General features: G+C 37.8%; 1 protein-coding gene across 2 annotated transcripts in view; it reads right to left on the bottom strand.

Annotated features, from left to right (window-relative positions):
- Positions 1-13,489, bottom strand: part of UNC13C (unc-13 homolog C) — a 633,353-nt gene that overhangs the window by 259,238 nt on the left and 360,626 nt on the right. The gene's annotated exons all lie outside the window — the stretch shown is intronic.

Genomic DNA, 13,489 nt, shown 5'->3' on the forward strand with positions numbered 1-13,489 from the left:
TATTGCCACACGCTACTCTCTCCTATCTATCTGATCCCTCCCCTCCCTGCCCCAGGTGCCTTCATTAACATTGTAATTTCCAGGGCCAGGGAGTGAAGTGCTCTGCACGGTTTCTTTTTTTTCCTAACCCATTCTCCTGGCCTGAGAGAAGCAGCAATTAACAACCCGGGGGGAAAATCCTTCCCTGACTTCCCTAAAATGGAATAAAACTACAGAACCAGTTCCAGCCAAGCATATGAGATCCACAGTCTTTGGCTTTCATCCCTATAGGGAACAAGGAGGCTATTATAATGCAAAGGCACTTCTGATAGAGATCTGACTGTAATTGTTTTAGCAGAGACCAGTGGAAAGACAAGTTTTGGAGGTCTGATACCTCTCTACCTATTAAACAGAGCCCTCACTGATCTACAGAGGGAAACTGAGGGCTGAAGCTCCACCCAAACCGCCTAGCCACCTGCTAAAGGGGCCTGAGGATAGTGATGCCTACCAATATTTAGAGGTACAAACATTGGGTACCTAAGGTACAGCTGCAGAGCCCACCCACCAAAGTGCTCTAGGAATAGAGACACATCTACCTCACTGGCACATGGGGAAAGGCTGTCAGCATCCTGCCCTCCTCGGAGTATGATCCCCTGCTGCTACTGGAATCTGGTGCATACAACTATCACCACTACTCCTCTAAGTTAATACGTGACAGCCTACACCATACACTTGGTGACCCAAAATCAGGACACCTAAGCTGATTCTATTCAAGAATAGTGAATGGACTCTTAGGCTTATATATCCAGTAACAGCTCAAACCAGCTGGTAATAGGACATAAGTGATTCAAAGGCTACAACAATCAAGACAGTGCAATCTAGTAGCCTATCTGGGTATATTCAAACAAAACAAAAAAAGAAGATAAGACTCAGTGAGCAAATATAAAATAAATCATTACAATATCTTATAGATGGCTCAGAGACAACAGTCAATATCAAATCACAAAGAAGCAGACCATGATTGCTTCTACAAATCCCCAGATTAAAGAATCAAAATCTTTCCCAAATGAAGATACAATTCTGGAATTGCCAGATGCAGAATATAAAAAACTAACATACAGAATGCTTCAAGACATCAAGGATGACCTCAGAAATGAAATAAGGCAATCTACGGAAAGGGCCAAGGAACACACTGATAAAGCAGTTGAAGAAATCAAAAAGATTACTCAAGAACATACTGGAAAAATTAATAAGCTTCAAGAATCCATAGAGAGACAGCATTCAGAAATCCAAAAGATTAACAGTAAAATTACAGAATTGGACAACTCAATAGGAAGTCAGAGGAGCAGAATCAAGGAATTGGAATGCAGAGTGGGGGAGTTGGAGGATAAGGCAATGGACACGAATAAAGTTGAAGAAAAATCAGATAAAAGAATTAAAAAAATGAAGAAACCCTAAGAATCATGTGGGACTCTATCAAGAAGAATAACTTCCATGCGATTGGAGTTGCAGAACAGGGAGGGATAACAGAAAATACAGAGAGAATAGTTAAAGATCTGTTAGCAGAAAACTTCCCCAGCATTGTGAAAGATAAAAGGATATTTATACAAGATGCTCATCGAACCCCATACAGGATTGATCCAAAAAGAAAATCACCAAGGCATACTATCATCAAACTTGCCAAAACCAAAAATAAAGAGAAAATTTTAAAAGTAGCCAGGGATAAAAGATAAGTCACCTACAAAGGATAATCAATAAGAATAAGTTCAGGCTACTAGGCAGAAACCGTGCAGGCAATAAGGCAATAGGATGACATACATAGAGGACTGAAGGTGAAAAACTGCCAGCCAAGAATCATATATCCAGCAAAACTCCCTCTCAAATATGAAGGTGAAATTAAAACATTTACAGATAAACACAAGCTTAGAGAATTTGCAAAAGCCAAACCAAAGCTACAAGAATTACTAAAGGAAATTCTTTGGTCAGAAAATCAATAATATCGGATACCAACACAACACAAGGTCACAGAACAGAACATCCTGATATCAACTCAAATAGGGAAATCGCAAAAACAAAATAAGATTAATTTAAAAAAGAAAAAAATGCTCAAAACAGGGAATCATTGAAGTCATTATCTAAAAGATTACAATAATCAAAAAAGAGGGACTAAATACAGGAGGCATAGATCTTCCATATAGAGAGGAAAACATGGCGATATAGGACGATATAAGCTAGGTTTTAACTTAGAAAAATAGGGGTAAATATTAAGGTAACCACAAAGAGGTCTAACAATTCCATACATCAAAATAAAAACCAAGAAAAACATGACGACTCAGCTAAAATAAATTCAACTACTATGAAAATGGGGAATACACAATTTACAAAGAAAGAAGTCTCAGCACAAAAAAAGTAAGTGGAAAAATGAAACTCTAAACAACACACACAAAAAAGGCATCAAAATGACAGCACTAAACTCATCTATAATTACGCTGAATGTAAATGGACTAAATGCACCAATAAAGAGACAAAGATTCTTAGACTGGATAAAAAAACACGATCCGTCTACATGCTGCCTACAAGAGACACACCTTAGACTTAGAGACACAAACAAACTAAAACTCAAAGGATGGAAAAAAATACATCAAGCAAACAACAAGCAAAAAAGAGCAGGAGTAGCAATATTAATTTCTGACAAAATAGACTTTAAAGTTAAATACACCACAAAGGATAAAGAAGGACACTACGTAATGATTAAAGGGACAATTTACCAGGAAGATATAACCATATTAAATATTGATGCACACAATGACAGGGCTGCAAGATACATAAAACTAACTTTAACAGAATTGAAAAGTGTGACAGACACCTCTACAATTATAGTAGGAGACTTCAACACACCACTTTGGGCAAAGGATAGGAGTTCCAGTAAGAAGCTCAATAGAAACACAGAAGATCTAATTGCTACAATCACCCAACTTGACCTCATAGACTTATACAGAACACTCCACTCAACAGCTGCAAAGTATACTTTTTTTTCTACTGCACATGGAATATTCTCTAAAATAGATCATATATTAGGTCATAAAACAAACCTTTGCAGAATCCAAAACATTGAAATATTACAAAGCATCTTCTCATACCACAAGGCCATAAAAGTAGAAATCAATAGCAGAAAAATCAGGGAAAAGAAATCAAATACTTGGAAACTGAACAATAAAAATACCCTGCTAAAAAAGACTGGGTTATAGAAGACATTAAGGAGGGATTAAAGAAATTCACAGGATGCAATGAAACTGAAAACACTTCCTATCAAAACCTCTGGCACACAGTGAAAGCAGTGCTCAGAGGTCAATTTATATTGATAAATGTACACATGCATAAAGAAGAAAGAGCCAAAATCAGAGGACTGTTCCTACAACTTGAACAAATAGAAAGCGAGCAACAAAAGAAACCCACAGGTGCCAGAAGAAAACAAATAAAAAAAATTAGAGCAGAATTAAATCAATTAAAGAACAGAAAAACAATTGAAAGAATTAACAAAGCTAAAAGTTGGTTCTTTGAAAAAATTGAAAAACCATTGGCCAGACAGACTAAAGAAATACAGGAAAGGAAACAAGTAACCCAAATAGGAAATGAGATGGGCCATATCACAACAGACCCAACTGAAATTAAAAGAATCATATCAGATTACTATGAAAATTGTGCTCTAACAAATCTGAAAACCTAGAAGAAATGGATGAATTCCTAGAAACACAGTACCTACCTAAACTAACACATCAGAAGTAGGACAACTAAACAGACCCATAACAAAAAAAGAGATTGAAAAGGTAATCAAAAAACTCCCAACAAAAAAAAAGCCCTGGCCAGGACGACTTCACTGTAGAGTTCTACCAAGCTTTCAGAGAAGAGTTAACACCATTACTACTAAAGGTATTTCAAAGCATAGAAAAGGATGGAATACTTCCTAACTCATTCTATGAAGCCAGCATATCCCTGACACCAAAACCAGGTAAAGACATCACAAAAAAAGAAAATTACAGACCTATATCCCTCATGAACATAGATGCAAAAATCCTCAACAAAATTCTAGCCAATAGAATTCAACAACATATCAAAAAAATAATCCACCATGACTAAGTGGGATTTATACCAGGTATGCAAGGTTGGTTCAGTATTAGAAAAAAGATTAATGTAATTCACCATATAAGTAAAACAAAAGACAAAAACCACATGATCTTATCAATTGATGCAGAAAAGGCTTTTGACAAAGTCCAACACCCGTTCACGATAAAAACTCTCAGCAAAATGGGAATAGAAGGAAAATTCCTGAACATAATAAAGGGAATTTATACAAAGCCAACAGCCAACATCACTCTAAATGGAAAGAGCCTGAAAGCATTTCTCTTGAGAACGGGAACCAGACAAGGATGCCCTTTATCACCGCTCTTATTCAACATTATGTTGGAGGTCCTAGCCAGAGCAATTAGGCTAGACAAAGAAATAAAGAGCATCTGGATTGGCAGGGAAAAAGTAAAATTATCTCTATTTGCAGATGACATGATCTTATACACACAAAACCCTAAGGAATCCTCAAGAAAACTACTGAAACTAATAGAAGAGTTCAGCAGAGTTTCAGGTTACAAGATAAACATACAAAAATCAGTTGGATTCCCCTACATCAACAAAAAGAACACCAAAGAGGAAATCACCAAATCAATACCATTCACAGCAGGCCCCAAGAAGATAAAATACTTAGGAATAAATCTTACCAAAGATGTAAAAGACCTATACAAAGAGAACTACAAGTCACTACTACAAGAAACTAAAAGGGACCTACATAAGTGGAAGAACATACCTTGTTCACGGATAGGAAGACTTATAGTAAAAATGTCTATTCTACCAAAAGCCATCTATATACACAATGCACTTCTGATCCAAATTCCAATGACATTTTTTAATGTGATGGAGAAACAAATCACCAACTTCATATGGAAGGGAAAGAAGCCCCAGATAAGTAAACCATTACTGAAAAAGAAGAACAATGTGGGAGGCCTCCCTTTACCTGATTTTAGAGCATATTATACAGCCACAGTAGTCAAAACAGCCTGGTACTGGTAAAACAACAGACACATAGACCAATGGAAGAAAATTGAGAACCCAGATATAAATCCAACCACATATGAGCAGCTGATATTTGACAAAGGCCCAGGGTCAATTAATTGGGGAAGAGATATTCTTTTTAACAAATGGTGCTGGCATAACTGGATATCCATCTGCAAAAAAAATGAAACAGGACCCATACCTCACACCATGCACAAAAACTAACTCCAAGTGGATCAAAGACCTAAACATAAAGACTAAAACGATAAAGATCATGGAAGAAAAAATAGGGACAAAGTTAAAAGGAGCCCTAATATAAGGCATAAACAGAATATAAAGCATTACTAAAAGTGACGAAGAGAAACCCGATAACTGGGAGCTCCTAAAAATCAAACACCTATGCTCATCTAAAGACTTCACCAAAAAAGTAAAAAGACCACCTACAGATTGGGAAAAAATTTTCAGCTATGACATCTCCGTCCAGCGCCTGATCTCTAAGATCTACACGATTCTGCTAAAACTCAACCACAAAAAGACAAACAACCCAATTAAAAATTGGGCAAAGGATATGAACAGGCACTTCACTAAAGAAGATATTCAGGCAGCTAACAGATACATGAGGGAATGCTCTCGATTATTAGCCATTAGAGAAATGCAGATTAAAACTACGATGAGATTCCATCTCACTCCAACAAGGCTGGCATTAATCCAAAAAACACAAAATAATAAATGTTGGAGAGGTTGTGCAGAGGTTGGAACACTTATACACTGCTGGTGGGAATGTAAAATGGTACAACCACTTTGGAAATCGATCTGGCATTTCCTTAAAAAGCTAGAAATAGAACTACCATATTACCGAGAAATCCCACTCCTCAGAATATATCCTAGAGAAATAAGAGCCTTTACATGAACAGATATATGCACACCCATGTTTCTTGCAGCACTGTTTACAGTAGCAAAAAGCTGGAAACTACCAAGGTGTCCATCAACAGATGAATGGATAAATTATAGTATATTCACACAGTGGAATACTACGCATGAATAAAGAACAGTGATGAATCTGTGAAACATTTTATAACACGGATGAACCTGGGAGGCATTAGGCTGAGTGAAATTAGTCAGATGCAAAAGGACAAATATTGTATAAGTCCACTATTATAAGATCTTGAGAAATACTTATAAACTGAGAAGAACACATTCTTTTGTGGTTATGAGCGGGGGGAGGGAGGGAGAGTGGGAGAGGGTTATTTACTGATTAGATAACTACTTTAGGTGAAAGGAAGGACAACACTCAATACAGGGGAGGTCAGCACAACTGGACTGGAGCGAAAGCAAAGAAGTTTCCTGAATAAACTGAATGCTTCGAAGGTCAGCAGAGCAGGGGCAGGGTTTGGGGACTATGGCTTCAAGGGACATCTAAGTCAATTGGCAAAATAAATTTTATTAAGAAAACATTCTGAATCCCACTTTGAAGTGTGGTGTCTCGGGTCTTAAATGCTAGCAGGCGGCCATCGAAGATGCATCAATGAGTCTCAACCCACCTGGATCAAAGGAGAATGAAGAACACCAAGGTCACAAGGTAATTATGAGCCCAAGATACAGAAAGGGCTACATGAACTACAGACTACACCATCCTGAGATCAGAAGAACTAGATGGTGCCCGGCCACAACCAATGACTGCCCTGACAGCACAACAGAGAACCCCCGAAGAAGTAGAATAGGGGGATACAGACCCCAGATTCTCATAAAAAGACCAGATTCAATGGTCTAAGACTAGAAGAATCCCGGTGGTCAGGGTCCCCAAACCTTCTATTGGCCCAGGATAGGAACCATTCCCGAAGCCAACTGGTCAGACATGGATTGGACCGGACAATGGGTTGGAGAGAGATGCTGATGAGGAGTGAGTTACTTGCATCAGGTGGACACTTGAGACTATGTTGGCATCTCTTGTCTGGAGTGGAGATGACAGGGTAAGAGGGGGTTAGAAACTGGCAAAATGGTCATGAATGGAGAGACTGGAAGGAGGGAGCAGGCTGACTCATTAGGGGAAGAGTAAATGGGAGTATGTAGTAAGGTGTATATAAGTTTTTATGTGAGAGACTGACTTGATTTGTAAACTTTCACTTAAAGCACAATAAAAAATTATTTAAAAAAATACAGATGTTCATGATTTTGAAGCAAAGGAAAAGTGTAATTATAAAAATGTTTGACCTATGAAACAACTTTAAGGTTGAGAAATATCTCATATTGATACACTCTCTGCCTGGCTTTCTGAAGGGCCGTGAAGAAAACACAGCTAACTTCTAGGCATCCATGAATTTGAGGAGAATTGGGAGCCTAAATGATGGAGAATTAGGTTGCCTCAAGTCTCTGCTTGCCCCAAAACATCTCTTTCAATGCCTGGCATGCTTATTCTCTTCTCGTAATGTCGGTTCCAGTTCCAACACTAAACTTTAAGTTGACAAAATTTGATATTACAATTTTCAGAAGGCATCTAAATATGAAATTAAGGCATCCACTAGGAAAAAAAATAAAAAGAGTTGCTGTAGAGTCGATCCCAACAGCTGGAGACTCCATGTGTGTCAGAGTAGAACTGTGCTCTGTAGGGTTTTCAAAGTCTGATTTTTCTGAAGTAGATTGCCAGGCCTTTCTTCCTAGATACCTCTGAGTGAATTCAAACCTCCAACCTTTTGGTTAGCAGTCAAGTGCACTGACTGTACCACCCAGGGACTCCTATCTATTAATAAGAGACATTAAATAAACACTAAAAATGAACGCAGATATAGAAAGATATTTATGATAAATCATTAAAGAATGAAAGATATAGAAGAAGTAATAGTTTTTTGGAATTAAAATTTTTTTTTGGAACTAAGATATTTTCTAACTAAAATTGTATGCATGCATTCACATGCACACTATTTATGAATATATTTGTGCATGTGTGTGTGTGTGTATGTGTGTTTAGATAATATACAGAAAGAAGGAGCCCTGGTGGCACAGTGGTTAAGTCCTTAGCTACTAATGAAAAGGTAGGGAGTTTGAACTCACCTGCTGCTCCTCTGTGGGAGAAAGATGTTACATTTGCTTCCATAAAGACTGTTGTCATTGTTAGGTGCCATCGAGTCAGTTCCTATTTACAATGACCCTATATACACCAGGACAAAACACTGCCCAGTCCTGTGCCATCCTCACAATCATTGTTATGCTTCAGCCCATTGTTGCAGCCACTGTGTCAATCCATCTCAGTGAAGATCTTCCTCTTTTTCACTGACCCTCTAACTTAGCAAGCATGATGTCCTTTTCCAGGGACTGGTCCTTCTTGATAACATGCCCAAAGTACATGAGTCAAAGTCTCGCCATCTTGGCTTCCGAGGAGCACTCTGGCTGTACTTCTCCCAAGACAGATTTGTTCATTCTTCTGGCAGTCCATGGTATATTCAGTATTCTTCACCAATACCATAATTCAAATGTATCAGTTCTTCTTTGGTCTTTCTTACTCATTGTTCAGCTTTTGCATAAATATGAGGTGACCGAAAGTATCATGGCTTGTGTCAAGTGCACCTTAGTCCTCAAAGTGACATCTTTGCTTTTTTAACACTTTAAAGAGGTCTTTTGCAGCAGATTTGCCCAATGCAATACTTTGAATGTTGCTTCCATGGGCATTGATTGTGGAGCCAAGTAAAGTGAAATCCTTGACAGCTTTAATATTTTCTGTTTATTATGATGTTACCTATTGGTCCAGTTGTGAACATTTTTGTCTTCTTTATGTTGAGGTGTAATCCGTACTGAAGACTGTAGCCTTTGATAGTCATCAGTAAGTGCTTCAAGTCCTCTTTACTTTCAGCAAGCAAGGTTGTGTCATCTGCATATCAAGGGTTGTTAATGAGTCTTGCTCCAATCCTGATGCTGAATTCTTCTTCATGTAGTACAGCTTCTTGGATTATTTGCCCAGCGTACAGATTGAATAAGTATGGTGAAAGGATACAACCCTGACGTACACCTTTCCTGATTTTAAACCGCTCAGTGTCTCCTTGCTCTGTTCCAACTACTGCCTCTTGGTCTATGTACAGGTTTCTCATGAATACAATTGTTTTGGAATTCCTATTCTTCACGATGTTATCCGTAATTAGTTATGATCCACATGGTCAAATGCCTTTCCACAGTCAAGAAAACACAGGTAAACATCCTTCTGGTATTCTCTGATTTCAACCAGGATCCATCTGACATCAGTAATGATATCCCTGGTTCCACATCCTCTTCTGAATCCAGCCTGAATTTATGGCAGTTCCTTGTCCATGTACTTCTGCAACCTCTTTTGAATGATCTTCAGCAAAATTTTACTTGTGTGTGTTAATGGTATTGTTGAATAATTTACACATTTTGTTGGATCACCTTTTTCTGGAATGGGTACAAATATGGGTCTCTCCCTGTTGGTTGGCCAGGTAGTTGTCTTCCAAATTTCTTGGCATAGATGATTGAGCACTTCCTTAGCTACATTTGTCTGTTGAAACATCTCAATTGGTGTTTGGTCAATTCCTGGAATCTTGTTTTTTGCCAATGTCTTCAGTGCATCTTGGACTTATTCATTCATTACCATTGGTTCCTGATCATATGCTGCCTTCTGAAATGGTTGACTGCCAACCAATTCTTTATGGTACAGTGTCTCTGTGTATTCCTTCCATCTTCTTTTGATACTTCTTGCATTGTTCGATATTTTCCCCATAGAATCTTTCAAATTTGCACCTTGAGGCTTGAATTATTTCTTCAGTTCTTTCAGTCTGAAAAATGCCAAGCACGTTCTTCCCTTTTGGTTTTCTAACTCCAGGTCTTTGCACATTTCATTATAATACTTTATCTTCTTGAGCTCCCCTTTGAAATCTTCTGTTCAGTTCTTTTACTTCATCATTTCTTCCATTAGCTTTAGCTACTCTACATTCAAAAGCAAGTTTCAGAGTCTATTCTGACATTCATTTTGGTCTTTTCTTTCTTTCCTGTCTTTTTAATGACCCTTTGCTTTCTTCATGTATGATGTCCTTGATGTCATCCCATAACTCCTCTGGACTTTGGTCATTAGTGTTCAATGTGTGAAATCTATTCTTGAAATGGTTTCCAAATACAGGTGGGATACTTACATTCACGATTGTATTTTGGCTCTTGCAGGCTTGTTTCAATTTTCTTCAGCTTCAACTTGAACTTGCCTATCAGCAATATTGATGGCCTGTTCTGCAGTTGGCCTCTGGCCTTGTTCTGACTAATGATATTGAGTTTTCCCGTTGTATCTTTCCGCAGATGTAACTGAGTTGATTCTTGTGTTCTACGTTCAATGAGGTCCTTGTGTATAGTCACCATTTATGCTATTGAAGAAAGGTGTTTGCAATGAAGAAGATGTTGATCTTGCAAAATTCTATCATGTAATCTCTGGCATCATTTCTACTATCAAGGGTGTATTTTCCAACTATTGATCCTTTTTCTTTGTTTCCAACTTGCAACTCCAATCATGAGTAATTATCAGTGCATCTTAATTGCATGTTTGATCAATTTCAGACTGCAGAAGTTGGTAAAAACCTTCAATTTCCTCATCTTTGGCATTAGTAGTTGGTGCACAAATTTGAATAATAGTCATATTAACTGGTCTTCCTTGTAGGTGTATGAATATTATCCTATCCTGTACTTCAGGAAAGATCTTGAAATGCTCTTTTTGATGATGAATGTGATGCCATTCCTCTTCAATTTGTCATTTCTGGCACAATAGACCATATGATAGTCTGATTCAAAATGGCTGATACCAGACCGTTTCAGCTCACTAATGCCTCGGATTTTGATGTTTATGCATTCCATTTCATTTCTGACAGCTTCCAGTTTCCCTAGATTCATACTTTGTACATCCCACATTTCAATTATTAATGGATGTTTACATCTGTTTCTTCTCATTTTGATCACACCACATCAGCAAATGAAGGTCCTGAAAGGTTTACTGTATCCACATCACGAAGGCTGACTCTATTCTGAGGTGGCAACCCTTCCCCAGTCATATTTTGAGTGGCTCGCAACCTGAAGGACTCTTCTTCAGGCACTATATCAGACAATGCTCCACTGCTATTCATAAGGTTTTCACAGGCCAGCTTTTCAGAAATAAACTGCCAAATCCTTCTTCCAAGTCTGTCTTAGTCTGGAAGCGACACTGAAACTGCCCACCATGGGTGACCCTGCTGATATTTGAAATACCAGTGGCATAGCTTCCAGCATTGCAGCAACACTCAAGCCACCACAGTATGACAAACTGACAGACATGTGGTGGCCATAAAGATTACAGCTTTGGAAACCCTATGGGGCAGTCCTACTCTGTCTTATAGGGTCATTATGAGTCAGAATTGATTCGCTTGCAAAGGGTTTTATATCGTAGAGAAAATGTTACTGAAAAGAAAACCAATACCCTGGTTATTTTAGATAAGAGAGACTGGAAAATTTATTTTCCATTTATAATCTTCCATATTGTTTGCATTTTTAAACAATACTTTCATTGCTTTTGTAATGCATTAACTATCAGATATGAAGACATGAAGGCTGTATATCGCTCAGCAGTTCAAGGTAATTGGAAAAAAGCCCTAGTTGTAGAACAAGATGAGTTACTCTCAAATCCTGGCTTCATCTCTTTATTAGTTTTGTAAGAAGGCTGTTTACTTCTTTGAAATTCATGCTAATTGCCTATAAATATTTAATAACCAGCTCTGCAAAATATGTACCTATGTTCACTATGAATTTTACTGATATAAAGGATATCTAGCTCAAAATTTACAAATAAAATTAAAATACTCAATACTAATATCCTATATTGTAAATGTCATATAGCCAGCTGATTCTCATAGAATGCTTTATTTTTTTTCCAAATTCTTGTATGCCTGTGACTATAATTCAACCATAATTTGACAAATGGAGTTGTATCTCAATTCACTAATTCTTTTGCAAATAAATTTATTGTCATTAGATTTTGTAAGCAGCCTCCAATTAAACTATTTCTGACCTTCATACAAATTATATTCATTAAGATAAGACTTCTTTCAGCTTGAGAATGAACATTCCAGAGCTAAAACCCTTGACGTGACTCAGACTCCCAGCTAGGGTCTGAGCCCGACACTTTCTTGTCATAAGCAATTCCATCTTAGAGATCTTCTCTGTCATCTAATGCAGCTTGACATTTTTGCAAAGCCTTCCACTGCACCCTGACCTACCTAGACAGATGTGGTTTTGTTGCTAGGAAGAGGAAGCATTCGTGGTTAGAAATGGCTGATGTTTAAAAAAATTAATTCAAGACCTATGCAGGTGTTAAACATTCGACTCTAACTACTATGGTAGTTCTTAGAAAATGTCCCCATTGCCTCCCTTGAAAAATGTTTTCCTAGCCTGTGCCTAAGTCCTTATGAAGCCTTTTTTTTTTTAATAACCTTGTTCAGCCTAAACCCAAGGAGACCTTAACTTCCCTTAAAACTTGGAATAAACTAATGTTATAAAGTTACTGCTTTTATGTATCAAAAACCTTCTTGTCTCCTTTGCATTTCCATTTATAATCATTCTAGAGCTTTTCTGTTTTATGTTTCAACACAGTCCTCCATCTTAATGCTAAAGTAACTCAGTTTAAAGTAGACCACAGATGTCTAACTAAAGAACCAAACCCATTGCCCTTGAACCAACTCTGACTCATAGCGACCATACAGGACAGAGTAGAACTGCCCCAAAGGGTTTCCAAGGAGCGGCTGGTGGATTTGAACTGCTGACCTTTTGGCTAGCAGCCGTGGCACTTAACTACTGTGCCACAGATGCCTACGTGCCAGAAAACATGTGGTTTTAGTGGTTTGCCAGAATCCTGTTACCTACAGCCATAGTTACAAAAGATATCAACATCTGCCAGTCAACCAAGGCATTGCCACCTGCAGCTTTGTATATATTAATCAATCAAAATTGATTTAGCTGTAATCTGCTGCTGCGGATTTTTTCTTCATAAGTCTTTGTATTCTGTAGCCTCACCACCACCCACCCGAAGACATTGTCGGATTTCTCCCAGCACTCTGTCTCCCCCTTTCGGAGAATGCTTTCATTGCCCTAACGAAACTCTTTATTTTTAGACCTAAATAGACATATGGTGTTTCTACTACAACAAGCTTCAGCACTAAATCCAACCCTGGTGGTAGCATTTACTCATTTTTCACCATGACTGATCTAAAGCTACCAACACAACATCATGAACATGCAATAGGGAAGAGATCCAGCCACTCCAGTATGTCATTTCCACCAGGCAGATGAATAGCCTCAAGAACAGAAAGAATAGTAAGATGGAGTAAAATACATAGGAAGCGATGAGTTTTGAGTATTAACTTTATTTAAATGTAAAATTAAATAAAATATTAAAATAATT

This window comes from Loxodonta africana, chromosome 13, assembly GCF_030014295.1.
Source record: "Loxodonta africana isolate mLoxAfr1 chromosome 13, mLoxAfr1.hap2, whole genome shotgun sequence".
Lineage (NCBI taxonomy): Eukaryota > Metazoa > Chordata > Mammalia > Proboscidea > Elephantidae > Loxodonta > Loxodonta africana.